Source organism: Euprymna scolopes, unplaced genomic scaffold, assembly GCF_053919585.1.
Source record: "Euprymna scolopes isolate OS-2025 unplaced genomic scaffold, ASM5391958v1 sca1, whole genome shotgun sequence".
NCBI lineage: Eukaryota > Metazoa > Mollusca > Cephalopoda > Sepiida > Sepiolidae > Euprymna > Euprymna scolopes.
This window is the reverse complement of record NW_027633102.1, coordinates 2320697-2332635: the sequence shown is the minus strand read 5'-3', so window position 1 is coordinate 2332635 and position 11939 is coordinate 2320697. Positions and strand designations below refer to the sequence as shown.

General features: G+C 60.5%; 2 non-coding genes and 1 pseudogene across 2 annotated transcripts in view; all 3 read left to right on the top strand.

Moving 5' to 3' along the window:
- Positions 1-5909: 5909 nt before the first annotated feature.
- LOC145273417 (small subunit ribosomal RNA) lies at positions 5910-8281 on the top strand (annotated as a pseudogene).
- A 395-nt stretch (positions 8282-8676) lies between these two features.
- Positions 8677-8834, top strand: LOC145273370 (5.8S ribosomal RNA). Its single transcript, XR_013866363.1, has one exon. It is a non-coding gene; the product is annotated as a 5.8S ribosomal RNA (ribosomal RNA).
- A 595-nt stretch (positions 8835-9429) lies between these two features.
- Positions 9430-11939, top strand: part of LOC145273145 (large subunit ribosomal RNA) — a 5721-nt gene continuing 3211 nt past the window's right edge. Inside the window, exon 1 of the ribosomal RNA XR_013866177.1 lies at positions 9430-11939. This exon is cut by the window's right edge and continues 3211 nt beyond it. This is a non-coding gene — a ribosomal RNA (large subunit ribosomal RNA).

Sequence of the window (11939 nt, the reverse complement as noted above, 5' to 3'; positions counted from 1 at the left end):
AGGCACTTTTCGACGCCTACTGCCACCCCCACATGGCGGTAGGCGCAAAACTGGAAAATCGCCGACCAGAAATGTCGCTTCGTATAATCGACGTTTTTTTTGACCACCATTTTCAGGTGTCGGAGGTGGGTCTGGACGAATACCAACACCATTCTGGGGTTTCACACCGCCCGGCTTCTCCGACATATGTTGGAAAGGAGTAGCGATCGAGCGACGGGGGCTGTCGGTAGGCGGCCGCGGGTTGCATGTGTGCCCGGGACAGCACCCCCATCCAACTAAGGGGTGTCCCCCGGGGGCCAGGGGGAACCTCGTCCAGGTCGGCCGGGCGCTTCCGACGCCTACCGACACCGGTCAGGTCGGCGAGGCTCCCGGCGGCCCCGAGCGGGACCACAGGTTGCGGAAGGCGTCCAAGTGAGCGGCGGCGAGAGGCGGAGGCCCCCGGGGTCGACTCCGCGGCCCCCGGTCGGTGTGCGGGCCTCCAGAGCTCGATAAAGTAGTGGTGTCGCTAGCGGTCGAGAAGGCACTTTTCGACGCCTACTGCCACCCCCACATGGCGGTAGGCGCAAACTGGAAAATCGCCGACCAGAAATGTCGCTTCGTTATAATCGACGTTTTTTTTTGACCACCATTTTCAGGTGTCGGAGGTGGGTCTGGACGAATACCAACACCATTTCTGGGGTTTCACAACCGCCGGCTTCTCCGACATATGTTGGAAAGGAGTAGCGATCGAGCGACGGGGGCTGTCGGTAGGCGGCCGCGGGTTGCATGTGTGCCCGGGACAGCACCCCCATCCAACTAAGGGGTGTCCCCCGGGGGCCAGGGGGACCTCGTCCAGGTCGGCCGGGCGCTTCCAGACGCCTACCGACACCGGTCAGGTCGGCGAGGCTCCCGGCGGCCCCGAGCGGGACCACAGGTTGCGGAAGGCGTCCAAGTGAGCGGCGGCGAGAGGCGGAGGCCCCCGGGGTCGACTCCGCGGCCCCGGGTCGGTGTGCGGGCCTCCAGAGCTCGATAAAGTAGTGGTGTCGCTAGCGGTCGAGAAGGCACTTTTCGACGCCTACTGCCACCCCCACATGGCGGTAGGCGCAAAACTGGAAAATCGCCGACCAGAAATGTCGCTTCGTATAATCGACGTTTTTTTTGACCACCATTTTCAGGTGTCGGAGGTGGGTCTGGACGAATACCAACACCATTTCTGGGGTTTCACAACCGCCCGGCTTCTCCGACATATGTTGGAAAGGAGTAGCGATCGAGCGACGGGGGCTGTCGGTAGGCGGCCGCGGGTTGCATGTGTGCCCGGGACAGCACCCCCATCCAACTAAGGGGTGTCCCCCGGGGGCCAGGGGGACCTCGTCCAGGTCGGCCGGGCGCTTCCAGACGCCTACCGACACCGGTCAGGTCGGCGAGGCTCCCGGCGGCCCCGAGCGGGACCACAGGTTGCGGAAGGCGTCCAAGTGAGCGGCGGCGAGAGGCGGAGGCCCCCGGGGTCGACTCCGCGGCCCCCGGGTCGGTGTGCGGGCCTCCAGAGCTCGATAAAGTAGTGGTGTCGCTAGCGGTCGAGAAGGCACTTTTCGACGCCTACTGCCACCCCCACATGGCGGTAGGCGCAAAACTGGAAAATCGCCGACCAGAAATGTCGCTTCGTATAATCGACGTTTTTTTTGACCACCATTTTCAGGTGTCGGAGGTGGGTCTGGACGAATACCAACACCATTTCTGGGGTTTCACAACCGCCCGGCTTCTCCGACATATGTTGGAAAGGAGTAGCGATCGAGCGACGGGGGCTGTCGGTAGGCGGCCGCGGGTTGCATGTGTGCCCGGGACAGCACCCCCATCCAACTAAGGGGTGTCCCCCGGGGGCCAGGGGGACCTCGTCCAGGTCGGCCGGGCGCTTCCAGACGCCTACCGACACCGGTCAGGTCGGCGAGGCTCCCGGCGGCCCCGAGCGGGACCACAGGTTGCGGAAGGCGTCCAAGTGAGCGGCGGCGAGAGGCGGAGGCCCCCGGGGTCGACTCCGCGGCCCCCGGGTCGGTGTGCGGGCCTCCAGAGCTCGATAAAGTAGTGGTGTCGCTAGCGGTCGAGAAGGCACTTTTCGACGCCTACTGCCACCCCCACATGGCGGTAGGCGCAAAACTGGAAAATCGCCGACCAGAAATGTCGCTTCGTATAATCGACGTTTTTTTTGACCACCATTTTCAGGTGTCGGAGGTGGGTCTGGACGAATACCAACACCATTTCTGGGGTTTCACAACCGCCCGGCTTCTCCGACATATGTTGGAAAGGAGTAGCGATCGAGCGACGGGGGCTGTCGGTAGGCGGCCGCGGGTTGCATGTGTGCCCGGGACAGCACCCCCATCCAACTAAGGGGTGTCCCCCGGGGGCCAGGGGGACCTCGTCCAGGTCGGCCGGGCGCTTCCAGACGCCTACCGACACCGGTCAGGTCGGCGAGGCTCCCGGCGGCCCCGAGCGGGACCACAGGTTGCGGAAGGCGTCCAAGTGAAGCGGCGGCGAGAGGCGGAGGCCCCCGGGGTCGACTCCGCGGCCGCCCCCGGGTCGGTGTGCGGGCCTCCAGAGCTCGATAAAGTAGTGGTGTCGCTAGCGGTCGAGAAGGCACTTTTCGACGCCTACTGCCACCCCCACATGGCGGTAGGCGCAAAACTGGAAAATCGCCGACCAGAAATGTCGCTTCGTATAATCGACGTTTTTTTTGACCACCATTTTCAGGTGTCGGAGGTGGGTCTGGACGAATACCAACACCATTTCTGGGGTTTCACAACCGCCCGGCTTCTCCGACATATGTTGGAAAGGAGTAGCGATCGAGCGACGGGGGCTGTCGGTAGGCGGCCGCGGGTTGCATGTGTGCCCGGGACAGCACCCCCATCCAACTAAGGGGTGTCCCCCGGGGGCCAGGGGGACCTCGTCCAGGTCGGCCGGGCGCTTCCAGACGCCTACCGACACCGGTCAGGTCGGCGAGGCTCCCGGCGGCCCCGAGCGGGACCACAGGTTGCGGAAGGCGTCCAAGTGAGCGGCGGCGAGAGGCGGAGGCCCCCGGGGTCGACTCCGCGGCCCCCGGGTCGGTGTGCGGGCCTCCAGAGCTCGATAAAGTAGTGGTGTCGCTAGCGGTCGAGAAGGCACTTTTCGACGCCTACTGCCACCCCCACATGGCGGTAGGTGTAAAATCGGAATAGACCGGACCAGGAATGTCGAGGGGGAAAAAAATGACAAAGTCCTGGTGTGCCTAGCCTACGAGAAGGCACTTTGCGACGCCTACCGACATCCCCATGTGGCAGTAGGCGTAAAACTGGAAAATCGCCGACCAGAAATGTCGCTTCGTATAATCGACGTTTTTTTTGACCACCATTTTCAGGTGTCGGAGGTGGGTCTGGACAAATACCAACACCATTTCTGGGGTTTTCCAGTTTGAAAGTTTTATAAAACATGTTCGGTAGGAAGCACACTTTGGTGTGTCGGTTCGTCGGAGCAGCGACTCTTTGCCTCGTGGTGGTCCGGAACGTCTCTACGGGCTTGTCGCAAAGGCGTCAGAAAGTGGCATCTCCGCCGCCTAGGGCTGTCACCGTTATCGCTGTCGCCCCGCGCTCCAACTTGTTTTGATCCGCCGCCTTCGTTCCTGCCAACCGTGCGCCCGCTCATCGTCGTTAGGTTATAATACGTGGTACGTGTGTGTGCTTCTCCGTGGACCTAGGGCTGCTCGACGTGTCGAACGATATGTTGGAACAACTAACGGCTCCTTTTCCTGGTTCCATAGTCGTCGTGGTACCCGCGTCGTCAGCCATATCTATGTCCACCATGTTTAGCCGATACGTTTGCTGCAGCTTCTGCTTCCGCCTCAGCGTTCGCCGCTCTCAGCCGCCGCTGTTGTTGCTGCCGTTCTGCCATTCAACCACTACCTGCGAATCTTTCGATGATCGGCCGAACGACCCATCGCTGTGCGACCGATAAATCCTCCGGATTAGGGAGAAACGCCGCCGCTCTCTGCCGCCGTCGAACGGAAAAACGTACATTGTAACGAACGAACGAACGAACGAACGAATTAACGAACGAGCGAACAAACAAACAAAAATAGCCGCGGGGGATGCACTATGTAGATCCTGATCCCCTTGTAACCATACGTACGTTGTTCGATGCTCTCCCGTCCTGGAAGTCGCCGCAGCAAACAGGAGGATGAGCAGCAGCAGGCGCCGCCGCCGTAACCGCCGCCTGCCTGCCGCCTCCTACTCCTGTCAGCGTCCGATCTCACAGCCGTGTGAACGTTCGCTGACACCCGATTTCTTTCCGTCTGGCAAAACCTTGGACGTCCCGCTCGCGGTACACGTGCTGCAGCGACTTCTCGTCCGACAACGCATAAGCGTCGACGTCTGCCGCCGCATCTTCTGATACGTGGACGGTGATAGCGCTAGTCCCTTCTTGCGCCACCTCCACCTTTGTTAGCGCCAAAGAAGATCGATCGAGCAGTCGTGGTCGCAGTCGATTAACCCGTTTTCACCGTCCGCAGTTCCCAAGCCGCCGATCAAGTCGTTGCTCTTCTTGTTCGTTCTTCCCATACCGTCGATTTGCACGGCTGCCGGATGAGCCATCCTCTGTCCGGCGAAGCGCTCACGTCAGTGATCGATACTTGCACCGACAGTCCTCCCGCTCGCGACTCGGTGCTCGAATCGGACTCGTTCGTTTTTATCTCGATGCGATTGTGAAAAGGGGGACCGGTCGTCAATGTCGTGTGTGTCGACGATGTTGTTCGCCCGGTCCGCCGCGTTGTTGTCGTTTTTTTTTTTTTTTTTTTTCCCCTAACGTTCGCCGTCGCACGGACGAAAGGGTGAGAAAAAAAAAAAGCTCGAAAAAGCCGCCCAAAAAAATCGGACCGAGGAGCCGCTTGCGAGAACGCGCCATGTGCACGTTGTCTCTCCTCGGTTTTCCGAGCACGAACACGACGCCGGTCGGTCGGTCGGTCGACGAAGGCGACGACGAAGGTGACGGGAAAATTTACGCCGCCGCTGCCCTGGTCCAGCTCCTCCCCGATGACGGCTGTGATGTTGACGTTGACGTTGGCGACGACGACGACGACGACGGAGACGACGACGACGACGAGACGGCATCGATGGCGACCACGATGACGACGACCTCGACGAGTTCAGTCTGCACCTTGACCTCCGATGTCCGTGTGCACTGCCGTCGTGCTGTTTGTCGTTTGTCGTATGTATCGCTGTCAAGGGTGCCGTTGTCGTTGTTGTTGTCGACGTTGTTGCTTGCTCTCTCGTCTCGGTCGGTTGGTACGTTGATGACGACGACGACGACGAAGACGACGACGACGACGACGAGACGGCATCGATGGCGACCACGATGACGACGACCTCGACGATTCCAGTCTGCACCTTGACCTCCGATGTCCGTGTGCACTGCCGTCGTGCTGTTTGTCGTTTGTCGTATGTATCGCTGTCAAGGGTGCCGTTGTCGATGTTGTTGTTGTCGACGCTGTCGTCTGTTCTCTCTTCTCGGCCGGCTGTGACGTGGACGTTGACGACGACGACGACGAGACGGAATCGATGGCGACCACGATGACGACGACCTCGGCGAGTTCAGTCTGCACCTTGACCCTCGATGTCCGTGTGCACTGCCGTCGTGCTGCTTGTCGTTTGTCGTATGTATCGCTGTCAAGGGTGCCGTTGTCGTTGTTGTTGTCGACGTTGGTCGCTTTCGTTCTTTGAGTCTCGGTCTCGGTCCAAGTCAGGGGAGAAACAAAAAAGAGGCCATCAGCGCGGGCAGCGCGCTTCTACTGACGGCGAACCTCCTCGAAAAACAAATAAACACGTGCCCGTCGTTGTAGTTGTCTGTCTTATGTCGGTCGGTCGGTCGGTCGGTCTGTCGTTCTGTCGAAACAAAGTCCCAAATTCCAACGATACCTGGTTGATCCTGCCAGTAGTCATATGCTTGTCTCAAAGCTTAAGCCATGCAAGTGTAAGTTCACGCCACGCATTAGAACGGGCGAAACCGCGAATGGCTCAGGAACCGGACCTAATCCTCGGGACCGTATTCCTCCTCGGAGGCGATGGATAACTGTGGCAATTCTAGAGCTAATACATGTGACACAGGCCGCGATCGGTCGGCGCGCCGTCGTCGCCACGCCTCGCGCGCTGGCACCCGCGTCGGCCGTTCCGGGTCGCGGCGCTACATATTAGACTGAGACCGATGCGCGTCATTCCGTCCTCCCGTCGTCGGCGTTCCCGCTCGCGGGTCCGTTCGGTGGCGGGGCTCATAGGGCGGCGCGCTCCGCTTTGGTGACTCTGGATAACTCACTGGTCGATCGCACGAGCTTTCACGCCCGGCGACGGGTCTCTCGAGGGTCCGCCCTATCAACTGTCGACGGTCGGTTAAGTGCCTACCGTGGTTACTACGGGTAACGGGGAATCGGGGTTCGATTCCGGAGAGGGAGCATGCGAAACGGCTACCACATCCAAGGAAGGCAGCAGGCGCGCAAATTACCCACTCCCGGCACGGGGAGGTAGTGACGAAAAATAACGACGCGGGACTCTGTCGAGGCCCCGCGATCGGAATGAGTACACTTCAAATCCGTTAACGAGGACCAACCGGAGGGCAAGTCTGGTGCCAGCAGCCGCGGTAATTCCAGCTCCGGTAGCGTATATTAAAGTTGTTGCGGTTAAAAAGCTCGTAGTCCGAACTCGGGTTCGTGGTCGCGCAAGCGGCCCCGGGGCGGCGGCGCCATCGTCCGTCGTTGACTTTGGTCGTCCGTTCGCATTCCCGGCCCTTTCCGCCGGTGTCAACCGCTAGCATACCCGCCACGCGGTCCTGCCGGCGAGGTGGACGAGGAGGTCGTGATCGGGATCCGGGAAAAAAAAAAACAAGTGGTCGTCGGTTCGGTTCCGGGAGTAGTCTAACGGGGGGGTGCTACGTGTGTGTGTTTGGGTGTGTTCATTCGCATCCCCGCACTCTGACCCCCGCGCTTCTCTCCCTCTCCCTTTCCGCGCGTTCCTCTTTTTTTTTGAACCCCCCGGTCCGCTCCGAGTCCCTGCTTCGTGTCTTGTCTGCGCGCGTGTTGCGGTCGGCGGTTTCTCCTCCAAGGGTGCTCTTAACCGAGTGTCCGCGGCGGCCGGTACGTTCACTTTGAAAAAATTAGAGTGCTCAGAGCGGGCTGTTCAAGCTTGCATACGATAAGCATGGAATGATGGAAGAGGGCCTCGTCTACGTCTGTCGGTCTCCGTCTACGGCGAGGCAATGATCGAAGGGAGCGGTCGGGGCCACTCGTATTGCGACGTTAGAGGTGAAATTCTTGGATCGTCGCAAGACGAACTGCAGCGATGGCGTGTGGCAAGCACGTTTTCCTCGATCAAGAGCGAAAGTCGGAGGTTCGAAGACGATCAGATACCGTCGTAGTTCCGACCGTAAACGATGCCGACCGGCGATCCGCCGGCGTTCGCTTCCATGACCCGGCGGGTAGCCTGCGGGAAACCAGAGTTCGGTTCCGGGGGGAGTATGGTTGCAAAGCTGAAACTTAAAGGAATTGACGGAAGGGCACCACCAGGAGTGGAGCCTGCGGCTTAATTTGACTCAACACGGGAAAACTCACCCGGTCCGGACACCGGTAGGATTGACAGATCGATAGCTCTTTCTCGATTCGGTGGGTGGTGGTGCATGGCCGTTCTTAGTTGGTGGAGCGATCCGTCTGGTTGATTCCGATAACGAACGAGACTCCGGCCTGCTAACTAGTGCGCCGATGTCAGTGATTTTTACGGCGGGCTCGGCGTCCTCCGTGGCGCTCGGGTCCGGGTCGGTTTTCTCACGCACTTCTTAGAGGGACGGGTGGCAGAAAGCCACACGAGGCGGAGCGATAACAGGTCTGTGATGCCCTTAGATGTCCGGGGCCGCACGCGCGCTACACTGGAGGTATCAGCGGGGACTTCGCCCCGGCCCGAGAGGGTTGGGAAACCTCTGAACCACCTCCCGTGATAGGGATCGGGGCCTGTAACCAACCCCGTGAACGAGGAATTCCCGGTAGGCGCGGGTCAACAGCCCGCGTCGATCACGTCCCTGCCCTTTGTACACACCGCCCGTCGCTACTACCGATCGAACGGTCCGGTGAGGTCCTCGGATCTGGCCGACGACGCCGCCGGGCAGTGCGCGACGTGTCCGTCACGACACTCGTGCATCTACGCCTCGGCGTTCGATGCCTGGAGAAGACGACCGAACCCGATCGTTTAGAGGAAGTAAAAGTCGTAACAAGGTTTCCGTAGGTGAACCTGCGGAAGGATCATTACCGTTTTCCCGTTCGAGACTGGTTTGTTGTTTTCCGGCCTACCTCCTCTGTCTGTCGGCGTCAACGCCTCGAATGCGCGCAAACAAACCTATAAAAGGCGGAGCGAGAGATAGATTTGTGGTGACGCGGAGGTTTTTAAAGCCCCAGCTCTTCTTGCTTGCTTCCGCGTCTTACCACCTGTTTGTTTTTTCGCCCACCGCAAGTGATGGCCGCTTCTTCTTTGCCTTGTCGCCGCTTTATCGTTTTTTGTTTTTTTTGCAGCCGCTGTGCCACCGCCGCTAGCTAAAAACAAACTACTCGCGACATTGCAATGCCGTCACGCCTCCTCGCACAGACCTCCTCGCACACTACTAAATCTATATAAACAAAAACTAATATAAAAAACCCAAGTGCTGAACCCTGGACGGGGGATCACTCGGCTCGTCCGTCGATGAAGAGCGCGGCCAGCCGCGAGAACTGATGCGAATTGCAGGACTCAGTGAACATCGACACCTCGAACGCACATTGCGGCCCCGAGATCCCTTGTCTCGGGGCCACGTCCGGTCGAGAGGCGGAACGTTACATGTCTTTCTCCGTTAACGAAACGACATCTTGCCGTCCCCGTGCCCGCCCGGTCCTCGGCACGGTGGTAACCGGGACGTCGCAGGAGCGAGTGACGAGGGGGAAGAAAAATAAAAAAAGAATTGACTCCTTTCAATGTCTTTTTTTTTTTTAAAACCCTCTCCGGCCTCCTCCTTCGTCTCCCGCTGGCAGACCGCGGAGTCTTTTCCCTTTTCGACCGCGTGAAGAAACACTGTGGAGGAGGAGCAGGAGGAGTCTGTCCGAAAGCAGCCGAAGGGAGAACAAAACAAAAAAAAAAGCACCGACCTAACCGACTGCCGACGTAAGCGCCGCCTGCTCGTCTCGCTCTCTGCCTCATGAAGGTGTCTCTCAGCGACGCCTCGAGCAGCGCGACGAGCACGGCCGTCGCACCGTAAAAAGGTGGCCGCGTCGTAGGCAACGTCGGATGGGGAGGACCCACGCTTTTTTTTTAATTGTTGGCTTCTTCATTTTCGGTCGGACGGGCGCTATATCGGCCAGCCGTCGTCACACGGAGGGTACCGATCGAGATTCCTCTCCTCCAAACACCACACTCTACTAAAAACCGCCGCCCTCGGCTCGGACGAGACGACCCGCTGAACTTAAGCATATCGCTAAGCGGAGGAAAAGAAACCAACCGGGATTCCCTTAGTAACGGCGAGTGAACCGGGAGAAGCCCAACGCCGAATCCCGTCGCAAGTTAAAGGCTTCGGGACGTGTGGCGCATGGGTCGAAGGCAGCCGTTCGTTTTCGTCTCGCATAGTTCGGAGTTCCCTCGATCGGGGCCGCCCGCGGCGGGTGCCAGGCCCATTCGGTGCGGACGGCGAGCGACGGCCTTCGATCCGAGAGTCGGGTTGCTTGGGAACGCAGCCCAAATCGGGTGGTAAGCTCCATCCAAGGCTAAATACCGGGACGAGTCCGATAGTCGACAAGTACCGTGAGGGAAAGTTGAAAAGAACTTTGGAGAGAGAGTTCAAGAGAACGTGAAACCGCCCAGGGGTAAACGGGTGGGACCGCTCACCGCGATCGCGGGGGGACTCAGTCCGGTGCTGCCTAGGCTCGAGCCCAAACTCGATGTGTGTTCTTGAAAGAGAGGCCGTCGCGGCACAGGTCGTCGTTCGTCGTGTCCGCGGGGAACTCGTTCTCCGCGGGCCAGCTTTTGTGCCCGCGTCGCCGACGAAGGAGACGGGCCGCGTGGATAGCGGGAAGGGAAACGTGGTGACGACCGCGGCGTCGGTAGGTGGCTGCGTCGGTTGGCTGCGACGGAGGGGACTCGTCCTCTCGATCGCTGCTGCCGCCGGGCCCTAACCCGCCGCATCCGTCGCCGCCGCTTCTTCTTTCCTCCTGCTCCCTCCGCGCGCGACTCCGCTGCACCCGTCCCCTTCTCATCGCTCGGCGTAATCATGGCGCGGGCGCTTCGGCGCGACCTCCGCGCGGCCGGCACCGGACGCACTTCCCCTCCGGTCCGTCGTCGCGACCCGTTCCCGGCGTGCAGGTCGAACACGCGGGTTTTTTTCCGTAGGCGGCAGGCGTTTCATCACCCTGAAAACCCCCGTCTTCCCACCTTGTGAAGTCGGGGGCCACCGGCCGTCGGGCCCGCGAACGTAACTGCCCCTTTCTGCCGGGAACGGAGGAAATCTGACACGATCCGTTACACGTGGCGAGCCGGTCCGTTTTGATCCCGCCGGAAGTCGCGTGCGGGCGACGCACTCTGTGTGTCGCTCCTTAGGCGCCCCACCGTCTCGGGCGCGTGCGCGATGAGAGGCGGGATAGGACTGGCGCGGCCTCGCCGTCACGCACCTCGCCGACGTTTCGGGTTCTTGTCGGGGGCAACCCCGCCCGCGCCCGTTTCCGTTTCCGGAGAGGTCGCTCGGCGACGCTTTTTTACTCGAGCCGCCCGCCACCCCGGGTCAGCGACGTGCATCGGCAACCCACCCGACCCGTCTTGAAACACGGACCGAGGAGTCCTGGCCGTTCGCGAGTCGTAGGGGCCACCTCTGACTAACCCCGAAGGCGAAGCGAAAGCGAGAGAGCGTGTAGGAGGGCGTCGATCGGGAGAGGTGTCGTGGCAAAGTCGTCCGGGGGTCGTCGGGGGGTGTCGTCGGTCTCGTGCCGTCGTCTTCTCCTCGCCTCACCCGCCTCCGAGCCGTGCCCGATCCCGCCGGCGCGGCGTTTTCGGCCTTCCGCCGTCGCTGCTGCGGTGCCCGCAACTTTTCCTTTTTTCTCTCTTCCCGAGAGAGATAGGAGAGGGAAGGCTCGTGGCTGACGTGCGGTTGTTTTTCCCTCCTCCCCGAGAGGGGACCGGCGCATCTTCCAAAAAGGGGAATTGCCGGGCGCCAGCTTCCATATCCTCCTTCCGCCCATCGGTGAGATCCCGCGGCTTGAACTAGTCCTATTTTGTCGTCGAGTTTAGGCGCTGCGCGCGGGCGCATCACCCCCGGGTCGGTTTCCCCTTTTTCCGAGTACGACTCGGCCGACTCTGGCGTAGCGAGCGACCAGGGACCCGAAAGATGGCGATCCACGCCCGGTCGGGATGAAGCCAGAGGAAACTCTGGTGGAAGTCCGAAGCGCCTCTGACGTGCAAATCGATCGTCGGAACCGGGTGTAGGGGCGAAAGACCAATCGAGCCGTCTAGTAGCTGGTTCCCTCCGAAGTTTCCCTCAGGATAGCTGGCGCTCGATCGTCGCAATTCCATCCGGTAAAGCGAACGATTGGAGGCCCCGGGGCCGTTCACGGCCTCGACCTACTCTCGAACTCGGAACGGGTGGAACGGGCCGACTCTCCCGAACGACGGAGCCGACCCATCCGGCCGCCGCCGCCAGCACGCTTCGCTGGGCGGTTGGTCACCTCGAATGCGAGTGCCAAGTGGGCCACTTTTGGTAAGCAGAACTGGCGCTGTGGGATGAACCAAACGTCCGGCTAAGGTGCCTAACGCGACGCCCATGAGATCCCCGAAAGGGTGTCGGTCGATATAGACAGCAGGACGGTGGCCACGGAAGTCGGAATCCGCTAAGGAGTGTGTAACAACTCACCTGCCGAATCGACCGGCCCCGAAAATGGATGGCGCTGGAGCGACGGA